This window comes from Tupaia chinensis, unplaced genomic scaffold, assembly GCF_000334495.1.
Source record: "Tupaia chinensis unplaced genomic scaffold, TupChi_1.0 Scaffold149798_1, whole genome shotgun sequence".
In the NCBI taxonomy this organism is placed as follows: Eukaryota; Metazoa; Chordata; class Mammalia; order Scandentia; family Tupaiidae; genus Tupaia; species Tupaia belangeri.
Window position 1 is genome coordinate 541,777 of NW_006209642.1, and position 9,245 is coordinate 551,021.

The following is a 9,245-nucleotide window of genomic DNA, read 5'->3' on the forward strand; positions in this document are numbered from 1 at the left end:
CTCCCCCCCCCCCCCCTGGGGGAATGGCCATGCTGCAATCCCTTCTTCTCCTTTTTCCTCTTGGAATTTTGGGCACACACATGCATACATGTCCAGTGTGATTTTCAAGCTGCCATGTATGGGGTTTGAACCATGGTCAACCATATGGGAGTCTAGAACCTTAACCACCATGCCACCTGTTAGCCTGAACTACTGTAGATATTATTTTAAAATCCACATGTGAACATGAGGACAGGCTTGTTTTTCTTTCTTTCTTTTTTTTTTTTTTGACACTAGATTAGTCATTTTATGAGTACCTTAGATTATCATACTGTAGAGAAATAAATATAAAATAAAGCATCTTCTTAAGTTTCTATTTGTCCAGAAAAAGGAGACAGAGGTCAACAGATAGAATACTTGAGTTAAATCTTAAAAAACATTCACTACAGTATATTGTACTAGGACAGAAAGGAAAATCAAGTTACAGTTGCTTCCAAATAATATATGTATACAGTGACTGACAAAAGGAAAAATAATCTGAAAAATCATACACAGGCAAGAAATATTTCAAGAGCATAAAAGTAAGTTTTCACAAGTAGTTGATAATAAGACAACTATGGTGGGAAGACAACTGAATTTGGTTTTTAAAAGTAGGAAATAGAATTGGATGTAGAGGTGGACAGGCCTTGTAAGTGACCACCAACAAGTAGCATTTGGGACACTGAGAAAAGTTAATAAATTTATTTAATTTTTTAATTGCCAGAAGACATGTGCTTGTGAGAGAGGGAAGGAGAGGGAAAAGCTCCCTGCCGCCCATGTTGTGTGGTCACAACGCAGGTCCTTCTCTTTCATTTCTCCATCCTGTTGGGATTTGGGACATGCAAGTACATACACCCACCATATTTTTTAAGCTGCCAGGACCAAGATTCGAATTCCCTGCCGACCATGGTGTGCGGTCCTTCTTTTCCATTTCTCCATCCTGTTGGGATTTGGGACATGCAAGTGCATACACCCACCATATTTTTTAAGCTGCCAGGACCAAGATTCGAATTGTGGTCACCTATGTGGAATCTGGCTCTCTTAATGAGTAGGCTATGGGGCCAGGCTGAGAGCTAGTAAACTTGAAGAGACAAAGATTTTAAAATGAAGAAAGAGAAAGCAAATTTCCATGCAATAAGACCTGTAGTTACAAAATTCAGATGAGTACGTAATAACATTCTAACCTCTATTAGTATTGTTCTAAATAATTGGGACACACACATGGAAGACATGTTTGCCGAATGAATGGCAGGACAAACAACTGCTCAGTTATCTCACCAGTTAGTTGTAAGGAAAATTAACAGCCAATGCTGTGGCTGACTTTACTTCCCTAATGTCTCTAGCTTATGGCAGGTCCTCCATATATGTTAAACTTGGTTTTGGGAAGAACATAAAGTAGTTGTGGATTATGTGGAATAAACTCAGCAAGACAGCAATAAGAAGAAAAGAAAAATGATTGTGGGTCAGTGTAGTTTAAAATGATAAGCTCTTAGATATAGAAAGTCAAAGACTGATGCTTAAAAAACTGTTGTCATTGGGAAGAAGAAAGAGGTACCAGATAGCAGGTCAGAAAGAATGGCTAGAAAGGCAAGATAAATCCTGCACAATTTTTCAGAGATGGATTTTCCCATTGCACCCCAATGTTGTTATTATTATTATTATTATTTTATTAGTGTTATTTATTATTTTTATACATTCGGTCATTATACATTATTTAGTTTTTTTTTTTTTTCCCCAGAGAGGTTTTTTTGCTATAGGGCACATGTGCTCACGAGAAAGACAGAGAGAGACAGAGAGACAGAAAGTGAGAAATCACCCCCCAGGGGGGATGGCCATGCTGCAATCCCTTCTCCATTCTTCTCTCAGGATCTTGGGCATGCACGCACATGCACCTGGTGTGAGTTTAAGCCACTGGGTCCAGGACTTGAACCGCAGTTGACTGCATGGGAGTCCAGTGACATAGCCATTACGCTAACTGCTGGTCCCTACATTATTTAGTTTGTGAAGAGATTTTACCCAACATGATATATGCACACAGCAGATGGGTTCAGACTACTGTACACGACATCACCAACAGGCAACAAACCATATCTGTGTAATACGAATGTCTTACTTTTCCGTTCTAATAAGCTGATGTTGAGCAGTTGTAAGAAGGCTACAAAGTGGCATATTACAATTAAAATGAGAATTAAAAAAAATTAAAGAGACTTTTGCTATAGGGTGCATGCACTTTCTGGAGAGATAGAAAGGGAGAAATCACACCTCTGCCTCCCAGGAAGCGTGCCATGCTATAATCCCTTTAATGTGAGAGTTTTCTAGCCAGCAAGCTGCATAATGATGAAATGGGCTTACCTGGTGGTGATGCATGTTCCGTAACTGGAGACTAAATGACCAGTAATCAGTGATGCTGGGGAAAGGTGTCTTAATGGTATGGAAAGAAGAACCTCTGATATTTAAGCACATTAGGGCACAGGCTGCAGATTTTTATTTTCAACTTACTATACTATACGTAAGTATTTATTGATTTGGCATTTAAAAAGTATTTTGTGGAGTTAATATCTCATTAATTTGCTTCTATAAATTTGAATGTAACAAAGTGAGAGAAGATAAGACCAGTGTATAAGAAATTGGAAAAAAAATTTAAAGATGTTTCGAAGACTCAGAAATTTCTAGTTAACTACTAGTTGTTAGAGTTTGATCAAATCTTCTTACTGATTTTTCTTCTATAGTGATTAAATAAATAATTCAGGTATTGAAATGAAGCAATTTTCTCTGGATTTCCTTTGATCCTCAGTAACTATAACAGATTTATATTGCTGAAAAACATTGTGTTCATTCATTCAGATACTTTCCTTTAAATTTTTAAACTTTAAGAATGTGGGACACAAAACCTACAATAGAAAATGGCTATTTTAAATTCATAGATGTGAGGATCATTGTTATTAACGTGTGTTGTTATTCAAGGACACAGCTTTCCTTTTGATGTTATGTGGAAAGATAAACATTATCATTTGAATAAATGATTTTCTAAAGGAGACACATAATTCAGGAGGAAATCTTGGTAGTTATGATGGTTTATGTGCTAGGATATCCAAAGAGGGGAAAATAGATATTATACTTAGTGATAAAATCTATTGAAAGGAGATAGGAAATAACAGACCCAATGTATCTAGGCATATTGGAGTTCTGAATTACTGTAATAAATCAAAGAGTAAACGTTTTGAGTCATAATCAGATCACATAAAGATCTAGGGAAGTTTCTTGTGACAAAATTTCTGCAAAAATACATAGAAAGACTAAACAAAAACACTTGACTGCCCCTCTTCTGCCCCTACCACTTGTTCCTGGTAAATCTGAGGACAAAGCCAGTGTTATGGTAAAACAAAAAGATTTTCCTAGGCATGGCAATGTGAAATGGAAGTTATTTTGTGTGTAATTCTTTCCATATGTTGGACAGACTAAGTTTATTGTCCAGGGCACTTTGAAGAAGAAAAAAAGTTAACAAAGTAAAAAGAAGTAATGAATCCAGCAAATTCACTATAAAAAGAATCTCTCACTGTTGTGTTTTGCTATTGGTTGTTATTTATTTATTTATTTATTGGAGAAGTTTTTGCTATAGGGTGAGTGTGCTCATCAGAAAGACAGAGACAGAGAGGCAGAGAGCGAGAAATCACCCCCTCCCCCCAACAAGGATGGCCAGGACACAATCCCTTCTCCTCCATTCTCCTCCATTCTCCTCTTGGGCATGCATGCACACGTGCCTGGCGTGAGTTTAAGCCACCAGGTCCGGGACTTGAACCACCGTCAACTACATGGGATTTCAGCAACATACCATTATGCCAACTGCTGGTCCTGCTAATGGTTGTTATTAATATTACTATTTTATGTTTATTTATTACATGTTCATAGACCGAGTACTATTTTTTAAATAAATTTATTTTTGGGCTATCATTTCTAGAAAATTTTCTGGTCCTGCTACTGGTTGTTATTAATATTACTATTTTCCTAGGTTAGGATCTACAGTCATGTTCATGTACATGTTCATAGACCGAGTACTATTTTTTAAATAAATTTATTTTTGGGCTATCATTTCTAGAAAATTTTTTCCTTCAGAATTATTTTAAAAATATGTTACTTCGTACATCATAAGAATGTATGTAACATGAGTGAGTTTTAAAGCATAAGTATATCATGCACACCATAAAAACCTATCATTGTAATATAGCAAATGTTTTCCAAAGTGATTGTTTCACTTTGTAATTTACTCCTGTCCCCACATTATATAAATGTTACAGTTGATTCTTATCTCTCCAACATTTGATATTATTAGTCTTCTTAATTTTTGTCATTTATGTTCTATAAACATTTTATCATAAATGTAGACATTTATATGCATTTTTTAACAAAAAAGAAATATTAATAAAATCAACAAGTTGTAGCATTTTGATACAGTAATAATGAACAGACTGAGACAGAAACAAATAAAGCAATCTCAATCACAATAACCATAAAACCACCAAGAAATAAATAAACTAAGGAGTTAAAAGATCTCTTCAATTAAAACTATTAAAAAAGCTGAAAAAACAAATTGAGAAATATTAAAAATATAGAAAGACGTCCTTGTTCATAGATTGGAAAAATCAGTATACTTAAAATGGTTATATTATCCAAAATAATCCAAATAAGTGCAATTCCTATTACAATACCAGTGACATTCTTCAGAAATAGCAAAAAATATTATAAAATTTGTCTGGGATCACAAAAGACCCCATATCACAAATCAATATTATGCAGAAAGGATAAAGTTGGTGACATCTTACTACCTGGTTTTGAAATATATTACAAAACCTAATAACCAAAATAACATGGAATTAGTACAGAAAAAAAGAGACCCATGGAATAGAATAGAGACTTGAAATCTAAATCCAACAACATATAGCAAAATGATTTTGACATATATCTAAAGACAGTGGAGAAAAGACAGTTTTCAACAAATGGTGTTGGGAAAACTGGATATCCACCTGCAAAAGAAGGCAAGTAGAACCATATCTCACCATTAAAAAAAAAAAAAAAAAAAGCACAAAATAAATGAAAGACTTCAACATAAAGCCCCAAACTATGAAACTACTTGAAGAAAGCAAAGGGAAACCCTTCAAGATATTGGAGTAGGAAAAGATTTCTTAAATAAAATTTCTTAAGTACAAACAACAGTACCCAAAATTGACAAATGGAATTACAGGAATACATCCAGCTAAAAAGCTTCTGCACAGAGAATGAACCAATATGCAAAGCAATCCACAGAAATATTTACAAATAATTACAGAGAAAATATTTACAAACTATACCTCTGACAAGGGATTGACAACTTAGAATAATTAGGAATTATATTTTAGTTCACCTACAAAAAAATAGTAACCCAATTAAGAAATGGGCTATCTGAACAGATAACTCTCCAAGAAAGGCATAAAAACAGCTGAACATTGTATGAAAAAAGAAATCAGCACCTCTTACTACTAGTGAAATGCAAATCAAACTGACAATGAAGTATCATGAAACCCCTGTCAGAATGCTATGATTAAAAAAAGAAACAAAGAACAAGTACTGGAGAGAAAAGAGTAGCCTTGTGTATTATGGGTTGAAATGAAAACTAGTATAGCCACTATGGAAAAAAATATGCAGGTTTCTCAAAAACCTAAAAATAGAAATACCATATGACCCAGTAGTTCCATTCTTAGGTATTTACACAAATAATGAATCATTCTGTTGTGGAGACAGCTGACATGCATGTTTATTGCAGCACTATTCACAACAGCCAAGATGGGTAGTCAACCTAATTGTTCAACAACTTACAAGTGCATTAAGAAAATGTGGCACATAAACACAGAGGGATATTAGTCAGCCATAAAGAATAATAAGATGCTGTTATTTAATACATTTTCTAGAAGAAAAATGCTAAGTGAAATAAGGTAGTCTATGAAAGACAAATACCATCTCTCCCCACTTCACATAGGCTGAATATTCACCCTCTATGGCAGGAAGACTTGAAGGCATAGAAACAGAGAAAGTAATGGTAGATATCAAGGACTGTATGAGTAGTGGGGAATGGGGAGAGTACGTGGGGGCAGGAACTTGGTAAAAATGATTAACAGGCCCAAGAATGCATGTAAACAAGGCAAATGGGTTTTGGATCAGTGTAGTACAACAGAGTAAAAAGGTGATTGCCAATCTTACACCTTCAAAAAAAAAGGAAAGAAAGAAAAAAAATAGGTGAACAAATATCGAAAGTGTGAAAGTGTACAACATGATTTTTTTTTTGTTGAAGATAATGAAACTATTAGCATCCTTGATTTGATTACTACTACTGTATGCATGCTTCAAGAAACCATACTGTACCCAGTAAAAATGTAAAAAAAGAAGGTTTGGTTGGAACCATGCAGTACAAGGCCTTAAATGCTTAAATGTCAGGTTGAAAAAGTTTAGACCTTATCCTGTAGACAACAGGGTGAAGCTAGAGGCTTAAGGAAAAAAAATATTTTCTAAGCTACCAATGACTAACAAAAGATTGCACTTTGAAGGGAATTTGCTGAAGCTAAATGTAGAAAGGATAAAAAGACGTGTAAGTTTCAGGAAATGTTTTTTTCTTAGAGAAAATATGAGTAAAATACATGTGGTACAAAAATCAGTATCTAAGAGTCTCTTAACTAGTCTTTTCAATAAATGTAGCAAATTAAATAGACCACACTGTCCTGGAAAACAGAAAAAAAAAAGAATAAAATGAACATTATTTACTTCTTACCTGGCATAAATTATTCTGGATAATTTAATGTCTACCCTAAAGCAATATTCTGTTTCCAAATAGTTTATGACTATTTTTAAACTTTTGTTTTGCATTATTTTAATGTCAAACATGATTAGCTACTTTCCTAATTTGTATATAACACAAATTCCTACCAAACTCTGTGGCTCAGTATTCGCTGATTTGGACTTTAAGTTTACATAGTCAGACATGTTTTTGGAAAGACTATGAAGATCAGCACGAAAACCCACAGTCCAAATGAAGTGTGGAATGAATGAGAATCAAGCAATGGACTGAATAACACTCAAAATATCTTGTTCCTCTTAGTAGTTTTATATAGCATCATTCTTACGTGGTTCTTTTCTCATGACAGTTCTTTCTAGTGAGTTGTGAGAAAAAGAGTTATTAATAAAGATGAAAGAGAATTTTAGAATTCTGGAACACATATTCATGACTTTTTTTTTTTTTTTTTTTTTTTAAGGTCTGGTGAAATCTAAACTAACCAAGATTTAGTGTTTTAGTGATCATACATTTATTCTGCCCCTAACTGCTTGACTTTAAATTTGTAATAGTCAAACAAAAGTGTCATACAGAGCATTTTATTACTTGCAAGATGAACATCATTAATTCTTCTGTAAATAGGTCCATATGGTTGGTACTTTCACTAGGAAGAAAAGAATAAGAGACAACTATTTCTCATAAAATAAAATGATGCTTATTTTTCTTAATTTTTATTTCTATTCTATCTAAACAGTCCAAACTAAACTTCAATAACCTAAAATAATTCCCAGTCATGGATATGTCCTTCAATGGATGGACATATGGAATGATTATCATATGATCATTCATGAAATTTTCTGGACAATCTACATAAAAACTAATAGGACAATATAATAGACCTGTTGTTGTTTATTCTTCTTATTTTTCTCTTTTTAATTTGCCAGAGGGTGCTTGTACTACCTAAGACAGGGTGAGAGAGAGGAGAGGGAGGAAACAACCTATGGTGGGGTATGGTAATTCTGCAATCCCATCTCTAATTCTCCATCCTGTTGAGATTCTGGCCATGCACATGCACCGAGTATTTTTTAAAGAGCCAGGATTTGAACTGTGAATCGGCCATATGGGATACAGCTCCCTTAAACACCAGGTCATGGAGCTGGTGTTTGGGTATTCTTCTGAAGTGCCTCCACATTTCACAGAGCTACATAAGCAAAACCATGGTGTTCAGGCTAACAATGGAGAGAAAAGGAGAAAAAATACCATGGCAGAAAATCGTCTAGAAATTCCTTTATGCTGTAAATGGACTAGGGCTTTCTCTTTTGCTTCATTATGTAAAGTTCACAGACTTAACTTTGAAGAGTAAATGTGGGGGCCAGCAGATGGTGTAATAATTACATCCTTGGATTCCCACATAGTCAACTGTGGTTAGAATCCCTGACTGGATGCTTAAAACTCACGTTCGGTGCCCGTGTGTGTGTGTGTGTGTGTGTGTGTGTGTGTGTGCACAAAATCTGGAGAGGAGGATGGAGGAGGAGGGATTTCGATGTGGTCATCCCCCTGGGGGGTAATTTCTCATGATCTCTCTGTATCTCCAGTGAGCACAATGGCCCTATAGCAAAAATCTCTCTTGAAAAAAAAAAAAAAAAGAGTAAATGTTAACTTTAAAAAAATAAACAATGAAACCAAGCATACAAATCTTAAAATAACAAATTTTATATTTTACCTCAAGCCTGGGGCATATTTGCTAATGATTGAAGGAAGCCATTTTACGACTTTATCAAAACTGCTTGATTTTGTATTTTATTAATATATGGAGTCCTTTATGTTCCTTCTCTGCTCCCATAGTCACATAGTCTATAACTCCAATGTTTGGGAAGTGTAATTTTTACATTGTATATATTCAATATTCTTTTAAAAATGTTAGCAAATATTCTTCCTTATTTGGTGTGTGGCTTTGTGTTCTGTTTTTTCACTTCATTACATTTTTTTAAGTAAAAAATGTAGAAACTACTAATCAGATAAAAAATCAGAGAAAAATAAATGTCGTGGAATTTCACTGCCTAAAGGGGGTCAGTTAACATATTAGTGTACATCCTTTCAATGTTTAAAAGTAGTTATTTAAAAATAAAGTTGAAATAAAAAAAATAATTATTTATTTTTATTTTATTCCATTGGCTATTATTATTTTTCAATTTGACCAGAGAGAGAGAGAGAGAAAGGGAAAGCGAGAAAGCAAGCCACCAGGTCCTGGACTTGAACCACAGTTGGTCATGTGGGAATCTAGTACCTTTAACCACGATGCCACCTGCCAGCCTCTAAATTGAAATATTTTACAGGCAACTTTGTGATTTTTCCTCCATATACATTATAATTTAAGCATTTCCTTCAAGCTCTTTTAAACATAATTTTATTGGATATATGCTATTCCATT

At 34.3% G+C, this 9,245-nt stretch overlaps 1 pseudogene; it reads right to left on the bottom strand.

Moving 5' to 3' along the window:
• LOC102490657 (tRNA (cytosine(34)-C(5))-methyltransferase-like) overlaps positions 1 to 2,385 on the bottom strand; it is a 22,095-nt pseudogene extending 19,710 nt beyond the window's left edge.
• Between the last annotated feature and the right edge of the window lie 6,860 nt (positions 2,386 to 9,245).